The 13,781-nt window shown below is 49.6% G+C and overlaps 1 protein-coding gene across 1 annotated transcript in view; it reads right to left on the bottom strand.

Moving 5' to 3' along the window:
• The window catches only part of LOC121283449 (protein FAM180A), a 315,896-nt gene that overhangs the window by 198,839 nt on the left and 103,276 nt on the right, over positions 1 to 13,781 (bottom strand). The gene's annotated exons all lie outside the window — the stretch shown is intronic.

Below are 13,781 nucleotides of genomic sequence, written 5' to 3'. Positions count from 1 at the left end.
CATGTTTGAGTGTGTGAGAGAGCGACTTTGTGGGCGAGAGTCTGTGCCTCCATGATCGAGTGTCTGCGTCTTTGTCAGAGAGAGTGTGTGTCTGTGAGAGCGAGAGTATGTGTCTGTGTGAGCGAGAGTCTGTGTCTGTGTGAGCAAGAATTTGTGTCTGTGTGAGCGAGAGTGTGTGTCTGTGTGAGCGAGAGTGTGTGTCTGTGAGAGCGAGAATATGTGTCTGTGTGAGCGAGAGCATATTTGAGTGTGCGAGAGTGTGACCGAATGGGCGAGATTCTGTGCCTCCATGATCAAGAGTCTGTGTCTGTGTGAACGACAGTGTGTGTCTGTGTGAGCGAGAGTCTGTGTCTGTGTGTGCAAGTGTCTGTTTCTGTGTGAGTGACAGTCTGTGTCTGTGTGAGCGAGAGTGTGTATCTGTGTGAGCGAGAATGTGTGTCTGTGTGAGCGAGAGAGTGTGTCTAATTGAGCAAGAATATGTGTCTATGTGAGCGAGAGCATGTTTGAGTGTGCGAGAGTGTGACTGTATGGGCGAGAGTCTGTGCCTCTGTGATCGAGACTCTGTCTGTGTGAGCGAGAGACAGTGTCTGTGTGAGTGACATTGTGTATCTGTGTGAGCGAGAGTGTGTGTTTTTGTGAGAAAGTGAATGTTTGAGTTTGCGAGAGTGTGACTATGTGGGCAAGAGTCTGTGCTGCTGTAATCGAAAATCTGTGTTTGTGTGAGCAAGCGTCTGTTTCTGTGTGAGTGAGAGTCTGTGTCTGTGTGAGCGAGTGTGTGTGTGTTTGTGAGCAAGATTGTGTGTCTAATTGAGCAACAGTATGTGTCGAAGTGAGCAAGAGTGTGTATCTCTGTGAACGACAGATTTTGTGTGAGCAAGAGACTGTTTATGCGTGAGTGAGAGTTTGTGTCTGTGTGAGCGAGAGTGTGTATCAGTGTGAACGAGAGTGTGTGTCAAAGTGAGCAAGAACATGTGCCTGTGTGAGCGAGAGCATGCTTGAGTGTGCGAGAGTGTGACTGTATGGGCGAGAGTCTGTGCCTCTGTGATCGAGAGTCTGTGTCTGTGTGAGCGAGATTCTGTGTCTGTGTGAGTGAGATTGTGTGTATGTGTGAGCGAGAGTTTTTGCCTGTGTGAGCGAGAGTCCGTGTCTTTGTGAGCGAGAGTCTGTGTCTGTGTGAGCGAGAGCATATTTGACTGTGTGACAGTGTGACTGCTTGGGCGAGAGTCTGTGCCTCCGTGTTCAAGAGTCTCTGTCTCTGTGAGCGAGAGTGTGTGTCTGTGTGAGCAAGCGTCTGTTTCTGTGTGAGTTAGAGTCAGCGTCTGTGTGAACGAGAGTGTGTGTCTTTGTGAGCGAGATTGTGTGTCTAATTGAGCAAGAGTATGTTTTTAAGTGAGCAAGAGTGTTTATCTCTGTGAACGACAGATTTGTGCGATCGAGAGTCTGTGTCTGTGTGAGCGAGAGTCTGTGTCTGTGTGAGCAAGAGTCTGTTTCTGTGTGAGTGAGAGTCTGTGTCTGTGTGAGCGAGAATGTGTGTCTGTGTGAGCAAGAGCATGTTTGAGTGTGCGAAAGTCTGTGTCTGTGTGAGCGAGCATCTGTGTCTGTGTGAGTGAGATTGTGAGTCTGTGTGAGCAAGAGACTGTTTATGTGTGAGTGAGAGTTTGTGTCTGTGTGAGTGAGAGTGTGTCTTAGTGTGAACGCGAGTGTGTGTCTAAGTGAGAAAGAGTATGTGTCTGTGTGAGCGAGAGCATGCTTGAGTGTGCGAGAGTGTGACTGTATGGGCGAGAGTCTGTGCCTCTCTGATTGAGAGTCTGTGTCTGTGTGAGTGAGAGTCTGTGTCTGTGTGAGCGAGAGTCTGTGTCTGTGTGAGCAAGAGTCTGTTTCTGTGTGAGTGAGAGTCTGTGTCTGTGTTAGCGAGAATGTGTGCCTGTGTGAGCAAGAGCATGTTTGAATGTGCGAGAGTCTTTGTCTGTGTTAGCGAGAGTCTGTGTCTGTGTAAGTGAGATTATGTGTCTGTGTGAGCAAGAGACTGTTTATGTGTGAGTGAGAGTTTGTGTCTGTGTAAGCGAGATTGTGTATCAGTGTGAGCGAGAGTGTGTGTCTAAGTAAGCGAGAGTCTGTGTCTGTGTGAGCGAGAGCATGCTTGAGTGTGCGAGAGTGTGACTGTATGGGCGAGAGTCTGTGCCTCTGTGATGGAGAGTCTGTGTCTGTGTGAGCGAGAGTTTGTGTCTGTATGAGCGAGAGTGTGTGTCTGAGTGATCCAGAGTGTGTGTCTATGTGGGCGAAAGTCCGTGTCTGTGTGAGCGAGAGTGTGTGTCTGTGTGAGCGGGAGTGTGTCTGTGTGAGCGAGAGTGTGTGCCTGGGTGAGCGAGAGCCTGTGTCTGTGTGAGCGACAGTCTGTGACTGTGTGAGCGAGAGTGTGTGTCTGTATGAGCGAGAGACTGTGGCTGTGTGAGTGAGATTGTGTGTCTGTGTGAGAGAGAGTGTGTGTTTTTGTGAGCAAGAAAATGTTTGAGTGTGCGAGTGTGTGACTGTGTGGGCAAGAGTCTGTGCCGCTGTGACCGAAAATTTGTGTCTGTGTGTGCGAGAGTGTGTCTCTGTGTGAGTGAGATTCTGCGTCTGTGTGCGCGAGAGTCTGTGTCTGTGTGAGCAAGCGTCTGTTTCTGTGAGTGAGAGTCTGTGTCTGAGTGAGTGAGAGTGTGTTTCTGTGTGAGCCACAGGATGTATGAGTGAGTAAGAGTGAGTGTCTGTGCGAGAGAGAGCATGTTTGAATGTGCAAGAGTGTGACTGTATGGGCGAGAGTCTTTGCGTCCGTGATCGAGTGTCTGTGTCTGTGAGAGATAGAGTTTGTGTCTGTGAGAGCGAGAGTCTGTGTCTGTGTGAGCGAGAGTGTGTGTCTGTGTGAGCGAGATTGTGTGTCTGTGTGAGCGAGAGCATGTTTGAGTGTGTGAGAGAGCGACTTTGTGGGCGAGAGTCTGTGCCTCCATGATCGAGTGTCTGCGTCTTTGTCAGAGAGTGTGTGTGTCTGTGAGAGCGAGAGTATGTGTCTGTGTGAGCGAGAGTCTGTGTCTGTGTCAGCAAGAATTTGTGTCTGTGTGAGCGAGAGTGTGTGTCTGTGTGAGCGAGAGTGTGTGTCTGTGAGAGCGAGAATATGTGTCTGTGTGAGCGAGAGCATATTTGAGTGTGCGAGAGTGTGACCGAATGGGCGAGATTCTGTGCCTCCATGATCAAGAGTCTGTGTCTGTGTGAACGACAGTGTGTGTCTGTGTGAGCGAGAGTCTGTGTCTGTGTGTGCAAGTGTCTGTTTCTGTGTGAGTGACAGTCTGTGTCTGTGTGAGCGAGAGTGTGTATCTGTGTGAGCGAGAATGTGTGTCTGTGTGAGCGAGAGAGTGTGTCTAATTGAGCAAGAATATGTGTCTATGTGAGCGAGAGCATGTTTGAGTGTGCGAGAGTGTGACTGTATGGGCGAGAGTCTGTGCCTCTGTGATCGAGACTCTGTCTGTGTGAGCGAGAGACAGTGTCTGTGTGAGTGACATTGTGTATCTGTGTGAGCGAGAGTGTGTGTTTTTGTGAGCAAGTGAATGTTTGAGTTTGCGAGAGTGTGACTATGTGGGCAAGAGTCTGTGCTGCTGTAATCGAAAATCTGTGTTTGTGTGAGCAAGCGTCTGTTTCTGTGTGAGTGAGAGTCTGTGTCTGTGTGAGCGAGTGTGTGTGTGTTTGTGAGCAAGATTGTGTGTCTAATTGAGCAACAGTATGTGTCGAAGTGAGCAAGAGTGTGTATCTCTGTGAACGACAGATTTTGTGTGAGCAAGAGACTGTTTATGCGTGAGTGAGAGTTTGTGTCTGTGTGAGCGAGAGTGTGTATCAGTGTGAACGAGAGTGTGTGTCAAAGTGAGCAAGAACATGTGCCTGTGTGAGCGAGAGCATGCTTGAGTGTGCGAGAGTGTGACTGTATGGGCGAGAGTCTGTGCCTCTGTGATCGAGAGTCTGTGTCTGTGTGAGCGAGATTCTGTGTCTGTGTGAGTGAGATTGTGTGTATGTGTGAGCGAGAGTTTTTGCCTGTGTGAGCGAGAGTCCGTGTCTTTGTGAGCGAGAGTCTGTGTCTGTGTGAGCGAGAGCATATTTGACTGTGTGACAGTGTGACTGCTTGGGCGAGAGTCTGTGCCTCCGTGTTCAAGAGTCTCTGTCTCTGTGAGCGAGAGTGTGTGTCTGTGTGAGCAAGCGTCTGTTTCTGTGTGAGTTAGAGTCAGCGTCTGTGTGAACGAGAGTGTGTGTCTTTGTGAGCGAGATTGTGTGTCTAATTGAGCAAGAGTATGTTTCTAAGTGAGCAAGAGTGTTTATCTCTGTGAACGACAGATTTGTGCGATCGAGAGTCTGTGTCTGTGTGAGCGAGAGTCTGTGTCTGTGTGAGCAAGAGTCTGTTTCTGTGTGAGTGAGAGTCTGTGTCTGTGTGAGCGAGAATGTGTGTCTGTGTGAGCAAGAGCATGTTTGAGTGTGCGAAAGTCTGTGTCTGTGTGAGCGAGCATCTGTGTCTGTGTGAGTGAGATTGTGAGTCTGTGTGAGCAAGAGACTGTTTATGTGTGAGTGAGAGTTTGTGTCTGTGTGAGTGAGAGTGTGTCTTAGTGTGAACGCGAGTGTGTGTCTAAGTGAGAAAGAGTATGTGTCTGTGTGAGCGAGAGCATGCTTGAGTGTGCGAGAGTGTGACTGTATGGGCGAGAGTCTGTGCCTCTCTGATTGAGAGTCTGTGTCTGTGTGAGTGAGAGTCTGTGTCTGTGTGAGCGAGAGTCTGTGTCTGTGTGAGCAAGAGTCTGTTTCTGTGTGAGTGAGAGTCTGTGTCTGTGTTAGCGAGAATGTGTGCCTGTGTGAGCAAGAGCATGTTTGAATGTGCGAGAGTCTTTGTCTGTGTTAGCGAGAGTCTGTGTCTGTGTAAGTGAGATTATGTGTCTGTGTGAGCAAGAGACTGTTTATGTGTGAGTGAGAGTTTGTGTCTGTGTAAGCGAGATTGTGTATCAGTGTGAGCGAGAGTGTGTGTCTAAGTAAGCGAGAGTCTGTGTCTGTGTGAGCGAGAGCATGCTTGAGTGTGCGAGAGTGTGACTGTATGGGCGAGAGTCTGTGCCTCTGTGATGGAGAGTCTGTGTCTGTGTGAGCGAGAGTTTGTGTCTGTATGAGCGAGAGTGTGTGTCTGAGTGATCCAGAGTGTGTGTCTATGTGGGCGAAAGTCCGTGTCTGTGTGAGCGAGAGTGTGTGTCTGTGTGAGCGGGAGTGTGTCTGTGTGAGCGAGAGTGTGTGCCTGGGTGAGCGAGAGCCTGTGTCTGTGTGAGCGACAGTCTGTGACTGTGTGAGCGAGAGTGTGTGTCTGTATGAGCGAGAGACTGTGGCTGTGTGAGTGAGATTGTGTGTCTGTGTGAGAGAGAGTGTGTGTTTTTGTGAGCAAGAAAATGTTTGAGTGTGCGAGTGTGTGACTGTGTGGGCAAGAGTCTGTGCCGCTGTGACCGAAAATTTGTGTCTGTGTGTGCGAGAGTGTGTCTCTGTGTGAGTGAGATTCTGCGTCTGTGTGCGCGAGAGTCTGTGTCTGTGTGAGCAAGCGTCTGTTTCTGTGAGTGAGAGTCTGTGTCTGAGTGAGTGAGAGTGTGTTTCTGTGTGAGCCACAGGATGTATGAGTGAGTAAGAGTGAGTGTCTGTGCGAGAGAGAGCATGTTTGAATGTGCAAGAGTGTGACTGTATGGGCGAGAGTCTTTGCGTCCGTGATCGAGTGTCTGTGTCTGTGAGAGATAGAGTTTGTGTCTGTGAGAGCGAGAGTCTGTGTCTGTGTGAGCGAGAGTGTGTGTCTGTGTGAGCGAGATTGTGTGTCTGTGTGAGCGAGAGCATGTTTGAGTGTGTGAGAGAGCGACTTTGTGGGCGAGAGTCTGTGCCTCCATGATCGAGTGTCTGCGTCTTTGTCAGAGAGTGTGTGTGTCTGTGAGAGCGAGAGTATGTGTCTGTGTGAGCGAGAGTCTGTGTCTGTGTCAGCAAGAATTTGTGTCTGTGTGAGCGAGAGTGTGTGTCTGTGTGAGCGAGAGTGTGTGTCTGTGAGAGCGAGAATATGTGTCTGTGTGAGCGAGAGCATATTTGAGTGTGCGAGAGTGTGACCGAATGGGCGAGATTCTGTGCCTCCATGATCAAGAGTCTGTGTCTGTGTGAACGACAGTGTGTGTCTGTGTGAGCGAGAGTCTGTGTCTGTGTGTGCAAGTGTCTGTTTCTGTGTGAGTGACAGTCTGTGTCTGTGTGAGCGAGAGTGTGTATCTGTGTGAGCGAGAATGTGTGTCTGTGTGAGCGAGAGAGTGTGTCTAATTGAGCAAGAATATGTGTCTATGTGAGCGAGAGCATGTTTGAGTGTGCGAGAGTGTGACTGTATGGGCGAGAGTCTGTGCCTCTGTGATCGAGACTCTGTCTGTGTGAGCGAGAGACAGTGTCTGTGTGAGTGACATTGTGTATCTGTGTGAGTGAGAGTGTGTGTTTTTGTGAGCAAGAGAATGTTTGAGTTTGCGAGAGTGTGACTATGTGGGCAAGAGTCTGTGCTGCTGTAATCGAAAATCTGTGTTTGTGTGAGCAAGCGTCTGTTTCTGTGTGAGTGAGCATCTGTGTCTGTGTGAGCGAGTCTGTGTGTGTTTGTGAACAAGATTGTGTGTCTAATTGAGCAACAGTATGTGTCGAAGTGAGCAAGAGTGTGTATCTCTGTGAACGACAGATTTTGTGTGAGCAAGAGACTGTTTATGCGTGAGTGAGAGTTTGTGTCTGTGTGAGCGAGAGTGTGTATCAGTGTGAACGAGAGTGTGTGTCAAAGTGAGCAAGAACATGTGCCTGTGTGAGCGAGAGCATGCTTGAGTGTGCGAGAGTGTGACTGTATGGGCGAGAGTCTGTGCCTCTGTGATCGAGAGTCTGTGTCTGTGTGAGCGAGATTCTGTGTCTGTGTGAGTGAGATTGTGTGTATGTGTGAGCGAGAGTTTTTGCCTGTGTGAGCGAGAGTCCGTGTCTTTGTGAGCGAGAGTCTGTGTCTGTGTGAGCGAGAGCATATTTGACTGTGTGACAGTGTGACTGCTTGGGCGAGAGTCTGTGCCTCCGTGTTCAAGAGTCTCTGTCTCTGTGAGCGAGAGTGTGTGTCTGTGTGAGCAAGCGTCTGTTTCTGTGTGAGTTAGAGTCGGCGTCTGTGTGAACGAGAGTGTGTGTCTTTGTGAGCGAGATTGTGTGTCTAATTGAGCAAGAGTATGTTTCTAAGTGAGCAAGAGTGTTTATCTCTGTGAACGACAGATTTGTGCGATCGAGAGTCTGTGTCTGTGTGAGCGAGAGTCTGTGTCTGTGTGAGCAAGAGTCTGTTTCTGTGTGAGTGAGAGTCTGTGTCTGTGTGAGCGAGAATGTGTGTCAGTGTGAGCAAGAGCATGTTTGAGTGTGCGAAAGTCTGTGTCTGTGTGAGTGAGCGTCTGTGTCTGTGTGAGTGAGATTGTGTGTCTGTGTGAGCAAGAGACTGTTTATGTGTGAGTGAGAGTTAGTGTCTGTGTGAGTGAGAGTGTGTCTTAGTGTGAACGCGAGAGTGTGTCTAAGTGAGAAAGAGTATTTGTCTGTGTGAGCGAGAGCATGCTTGACTGTGCGAGAGTGTGACTGTATGGGCGAGAGTCTGTGCCTCTGTGATTGAGAGTCTGTGTCTGTGTGAGCGAGATTCTGTGTCTGTGTGAGCGAGAGTCTGTGTCTGTGTGAGCAAGAGACTGTTTCTGTGTGAGTGAGAGTCTGTGTCTGTGTGAGCGAGAATGTGTGTCTGTGTGAGCAAGAGCATGTTTGAGTGTGCGAGAGTCTTTGTCTGTGTTAGCGAGAGTCTGTGTCTGTGTGAGTGAGATTGTGTGTCTGTGTGAGCAACAGACTGTTTATGTGTGAGTGAGAGTTTGTGTCTGTGTGAGCGAGATTGTGTATCAGTGTGAGCGAGAGTGTGTGTCTAAGTAAGCGAGAGTCTGTGTCTGTGTGAGCGAGAGCATCCTTGAGTGTGCGAGAGTGTGACTGTATGGGCGAGAGTCTGTGCCTCTGTGATTGAGAGTCCGTGTCTATGTGAGCGAGAGTGTGTTCTAAGTGAGCAAGTGTATGTGCCTATGTGAGCGAGACCATGCTTGAGTGTGCCAGAGTGTGACTGTATGGGCGAGAGTCTGTGCCTCTGTGATCGAGAGTCTGTCTGTGTGAGCGAGAGTCTGTGTCTGTGTGAGTGAGATTCTGTGTCTGTGTGAGCGAGAGTCTGTGTCTGTATGAGCGAGAGTGTGTGTCTATGTGATCCAGAGTGTGTGTCTATGTGGGCGAGAGTCTATGTCTGTGTGAGCGAGAGTCTGTTCTAAGTGAGCAAGAGTATTTGCCTGTGTGCGCGAGAGCATGCTTGAATGTGCGAGAGTGCGACTGTATGGGCGAGAGTCTGTGCCTCTGTGATTGAGAGTCTGTGTCTGTGTGAGCGAGAGTCTGTGTCTGTGTGAGTGAGAGTCTGTGTCTGTGTGAGCGAGAATGTGTGTCTGTGTGAGCAAGAGCATGTTTGAGTGTGCGAGAGTCTGTGTCTGTGTGAGCGAGATTCTGTGTCTGGGTGAGTAAGATTTTGTGTCTGTGTGAGCAAGAGACTGTTCATGTGTGAGTGAGAGTTTGTGTCTGTGTGAGCGAGATTGTGTATCAGTGTGAGTGAGAGTGTGTGGCAGGGTAAGCGAGAGTCTCTGTCTGTGTGAGCGACAGTCTGTGACTGTGTGAGCGAGAGTGTGTGTCTGTGTGAGCGTGAGCATGTTTGTGTGTGCGAGAGTGTGACTTTATGGGCGAGAGTCTGTGCCTCCGTGATCAAGTGTCTGTGTCTGTGTGAGAGAGAGTGTGTGTCCGTGAGAGCGAGGGTCTGTGTCTGTGTGAGCGATAGTCTGTGTCTGTGTGAGCAAGAGTCTGTGAGCGAGATTGTGTGTCCAATTGAGCAAGAGTATGTGTCTCAGTGACCAAGAGTGTGTATCTCTGTGAACGACAGACTTTGTGTGATCAAGAGTCTGTGCCTGTGTGAGCGAGAGTCTGTGTCTGTGTGAGCAAGAGTCTGTTTCTGTGTGAGTGAGAGTCTGTGTCTGTGTGAGCGAGAATGTGTGTCTGTGTGAGCAAGAGCATGTTTGAGTGTGCGAGAGTCTGTGTCTGTGTGAGCGAGATTCTGTGTCTGTGTGAGTAAGATTGTGTGTCTGTGTGAGCAAGAGACTGCTCATGTGTGAGTGAGAGTTTGTGTCTGTGTGAGCGAGATTGTGTATCAGTGTGAGTGAGAGTGTGTGGCAGGGTGAGCGAGAGTCTCTGTCTGTGTGAGCGACAGTCTGTGATTGTGTGAGCGAGAGTGTGTGTCTGTGTGAGCGTGAGCTTTTTTGAGTGTGCGAGAGTGTGACTTTATGGGCGAGAGTCTGTGCCTCCGTGATCAAGTGTCTGTGTCTGTGTGAGAGAGAGTGTGTGTCTGTGAGAGCGAGTGTCTGTGTCGGTGTGAGCGAGAGTCTGTGTCTGTGTGAGCGAGAGTGTGTCTGTGTGAGCGTGAGCATGTTTGAGTGTGCGAGAGTGTGACTGTAAGGGCGAGAGTGTGTGTCTCCGTCATCGAGTGTCTGTGTCTGTGTGAGAGAGATTGTGTGTCTGTGAGAGCGAGAGTCTGTGTCTGTGTGAGCGATAGTCTGTGTCTGTGTGAGCAAGAGTGTGTGTCTGTGTGAGCGAGAGTGTGTGTCTGTGTGAGCGAGAGTCTGTGTCTGTGTGAGCAAGAGTCTGTTTCTTTGTGAGTGAGACTCTGTGTCTATGTGAGTGAGAGTGTGTGTCTTTGTGAGCAAGAGCATGTTTGAGTGTGGGAGAGTGTGACTGTGTGGGCAAGAGTCTGTGCCTCTGTGATCTAGAGTCTGTTTCTGTGTGAGCAAGATTCTGTGTCTGCCTGAGCAAGATTCTGTGTCTGTGTTAGCGAGAGTCTGTGTCTGTGTGAACAAGCGTCTATTTCTCTGTGAGTGAGAGTCTGTGCCTGTGTGAGCAAGAGTATGTATCTGTGTGAGCGAGAGTTTGTGTCTGTGTGAGTGACGGTGTGTGTCTAAGTGAGCAAGATTATGTATCTAAGTGAGCAAGAGTTTGTGTCTGTGTGAACGACAGTCTTTGTGTGGGTGAGAGTCTGAGTATGTGAGTGAGCGTGTGTATCTGTGTGAGTCAGACTGTGTGTCTGTGTGAGCGAGAGCATGTTTGAGTGTGCGAGAGTGTGACGGTGTGGGCGAGAGTCTGTGCCTCTGTGATCGACAGTCTGTGTCTGTCAGAGAGAGTGTGTGTATGTGTGAGCGAGAGTGTGTGTCTTTGTGAGCGAGAGTCTGTGTCTGTGTGAGCGAGAATATGTGTCTCTGTGAGCGAGAGCATATTTGACTGTGCGAGAGTGTGACTGCATGGGCGAGAGTCTGTGCCTCCGTGTTCAAGAGTCTGTGTCTCTGTGAACGACAGTGTGTGTCTGTGTGAGCGAGAGTGTGTGTCTGTGTGAGCAAGCGTCTGTTTCTGTGTGAGTGAGAGTTGGTGTCTGTGTGAGATAGAATGTGTGCCTTTGTGAGCGAGATTGTGTGTCCAATTGAGCAAGAGTATGTGTCTCAGTGAGCAAGAGTGTGTATCTCTGTGAACGACAGACTTTGTGTGATCAAGAGTCTGTGCCTGTGTGAGCGAGAGTCTGTGTCTGTGTGAGCAAGAGTCTGTTTCTGTGTGAGTGAGAGTCTGTGTCTGTGTGAGCGAGATTCTGTGTCTGTGTGAGTGAGATTGTGTGTCTGTGTGAGCAACAGACTGTTTATGTGTGAGTGAGAGTTTGCGTCTGGTTGAGCGACAGTGTGTATCAGTGTGAGCGAGAGTGAATGTCTAAGTGAGCAAGAGTATGTGTCTGTGTGAGCGAGAGCATGCTTCAGTGTGCGAGATTGTGACTGTATGGGCGAGAGTCTGTGCCTCTGTGATTGAGAGTCTGTGTCTGTGTGAGCGAGAGTCTGTGTCTGTGTGAGTGAGAGTCTGTGTCTGTTTGAGCAAGAGTCTGTTTCTGTGTGAGTGAGAGTCTGCGTCTGTGTGAGCGAGAGTATGTGCCTCTGTGATGGAGAGTCTGTTTCTGTGTGAGCGAAAGTCTGTGTCTGTGTGAGTGAGATTGTGTGTCTGTGTGAGCGAGAGTCTGTGTCTGTATGAGCGAGAGTGTGTGTCTGTGTGATCCAGAGTGTGTGTCTATGTGGGCGAGAGTCCGTGTCTGTGTGAGCGAGAGTGTGTTCTAAGTGAGCAAGTGTATGTGCCTGTGTGAGCGAGAGCATGCTTGAGTGTGCGAGAGTGTGACTGTATGGGCGAGAGTCTGTGCCTCTGTGATCGAGAGTCTGTGTCTGTGTGAGCGAGAGTCTGTGTCTGTGTGAGTGAGATTGTGTGTCTGTGTGAGCGAGAGTCTGTGTCTGTATGAGCGAGACTGTGTGTCTGTGTGATCCAGAGTGTGTGTCTATGTGGGCGAGAGTCCATGTCTGTGTGAGCGAGAGTGTGTTCTAAGTGAGCAAGAGTATGTGCCTGTGTGCGCGAGAGCATGCTTGAATGTGCGAGAGTGTGACTGTATGGGCGAGAGTCTGTGCATCTGTGATTGAGAGTCTGTGTCTGTGTGAGCGAGAGTCTGTGTCTGTGTGAGTGAGAGTCTGTGTCTGTGTGAGCGAGAATGTGTGTCTGTGTGAGCAAGAGCATGTTTGAGTGTGCGAGAGTCTGTGTCTGTGTGAGCGAGATTCTGTGTCTGTGTGAGTAAGATTGTGTGTCTGTGTGAGCAAGAGACTGCTCATGTGTGAGTGAGAGTTTGTGTCTGTGTGAGCGAGATTGTGTATCAGTGTGAGTGAGAGTGTGTGGCAGGGTGAGCGAGAGTCTCTGTCTGTGTGAGCGACAGTCTGTGATTGTGTGAGCGAGAGTGTGTGTCTGTGTGAGCGTGAGCATTTTTGAGTGTGCGAGAGTGTGACTTTATGGGCGAGAGTCTGTGCCTCCGTGATCAAGTGTCTGTGTCTGTGTGAGAGAGAGTGTGTGTCTGTGAGAGCGAGTGTCTGTGTCGGTGTGAGCGAGAGTCTGTGTCTGTGTGAGCGAGAGTGTGTCTGTGTGAGCGTGAGCATGTTTGAGTGTGCGAGAGTGTGACTGTAAGGGCGAGAGTGTGTGTCTCCGTCATCGAGTGTCTGTGTCTGTGTGAGAGAGATTGTGTGTCTGTGAGAGCGAGAGTCTGTGTCTGTGTGAGCGATAGTCTGTGTCTGTGTGAGCAAGAGTGTGTGTCTGTGTGAGCGAAAGTGTGTGTCTGTGTGAGCGAGAGTCTGTGTCTGTGTGAGCAAGAGTCTGTTTCTTTGTGAGTGAGACTCTGTGTCTATGTGAGTGAGAGTGTGTGTCTTTGTGAGCAAGAGCATGTTTGAGTGTGGGAGAGTGTGACTGTGTGGGCAAGAGTCTGTGCCTCTGTGATCTAGAGTCTGTTTCTGTGTGAGCAAGATTCTGTGTCTGCCTGAGCAAGATTCTGTGTCTGTGTTAGCGAGAGTCTGTGTCTGTGTGAACAAGCGTCTATTTCTCTGTGAGTGAGAGTCTGTGCCTGTGTGAGCAAGAGTATGTATCTGTGTGAGCGAGAGTTTGTGTCTGTGTGAGTGACGGTGTGTGTCTAAGTGAGCAAGATTATGTATCTAAGTGAGCAAGAGTTTGTGTCTGTGTGAACGACAGTCTTTGTGTGGGTGAGAGTCTGAGTATGTGAGTGAGCGTGTGTATCTGTGTGAGTCAGACTGTGTGTCTGTGTGAGCGAGAGCATGTTTGAGTGTGCGAGAGTGTGACGGTGTGGGCGAGAGTCTGTGCCTCTGTGATCGACAGTCTGTGTCTGTCAGAGAGAGTGTGCGTATGTGTGAGCGAGAGTGTGTGTCTTTGTGAGCGAGAGTCTGTGTCTGTGTGAGCGAGAATATGTGTCTCTGTGAGCGAGAGCATATTTGACTGTGCGAGAGTGTGACTGCATGGGCGAGAGTCTGTGCCTCCGTGTTCAAGAGTCTGTGTCTCTGTGAACGACAGTGTGTGTCTGTGTGAGCGAGAGTGTGTGTCTGTGTGAGCAAGCGTCTGTTTCTGTGTGAGTGAGAGTTGGTGTCTGTGTGAGATAGAATGTGTGCCTTTGTGAGCGAGATTGTGTGTCCAATTGAGCAAGAGTATGTGTCTCAGTGAGCAAGAGTGTGTATCTCTGTGAACGACAGACTTTGTGTGATCAAGAGTCTGTGCCTGTGTGAGGGAGAGTCTGTGTCTGTGTGAGCAAGAGTCTGTTTCTGTGTGAGTGAGAGTCTGTGCCTGTGTGAGCGAGATTCTGTGTCTGTGTGAGTGAGATTGTGTGTCTGTGTGAGCAACAGACTGTTTATGTGTGAGTGAGAGTTTGCATCTGGTTGAGTGAGAGTGTGTATCAGTGTGAGCGAGAGTGTGTGTCTAAGTGAGCAAGAGTATGTGTCTGTGTGAGCGAGAGCATGCTTGAGTGTGCGAGAGTGTGACTGTATGGGCGAGAGTCTGTGCCTCTGTGATTGAGTGTCTGTGTCTGTGTGAGCGAGAGTCTGTGTCTGTGTGAGCAAGAGTCTGTTTCTTTGTGAGTGAGACTCTGTGTCTATGTGAGTGAGAGTGTTTGTCTTTGTGAGCAAGAGCATGTTTGAGTGTGGGAGAGTGTGACTGTGTGGGCAAGAGTCTGTGCCTCTGTGATCTAGAGTCTGTTTCTGTGTGAGCAAGATTCTGTGTCTGCCTGAGCAAGATTCTGTGTCTGTGTTAGCGAGAGTCTGTGTCTGTGTGAA

Source organism: Carcharodon carcharias, chromosome 10 (assembly GCF_017639515.1).
Source record: "Carcharodon carcharias isolate sCarCar2 chromosome 10, sCarCar2.pri, whole genome shotgun sequence".
Taxonomy (NCBI): Eukaryota; Metazoa; Chordata; class Chondrichthyes; order Lamniformes; family Lamnidae; genus Carcharodon; species Carcharodon carcharias.
The sequence above is the reverse complement of the archived record's forward strand: the minus strand, read 5'-3'. Positions and strand labels throughout refer to the sequence as shown.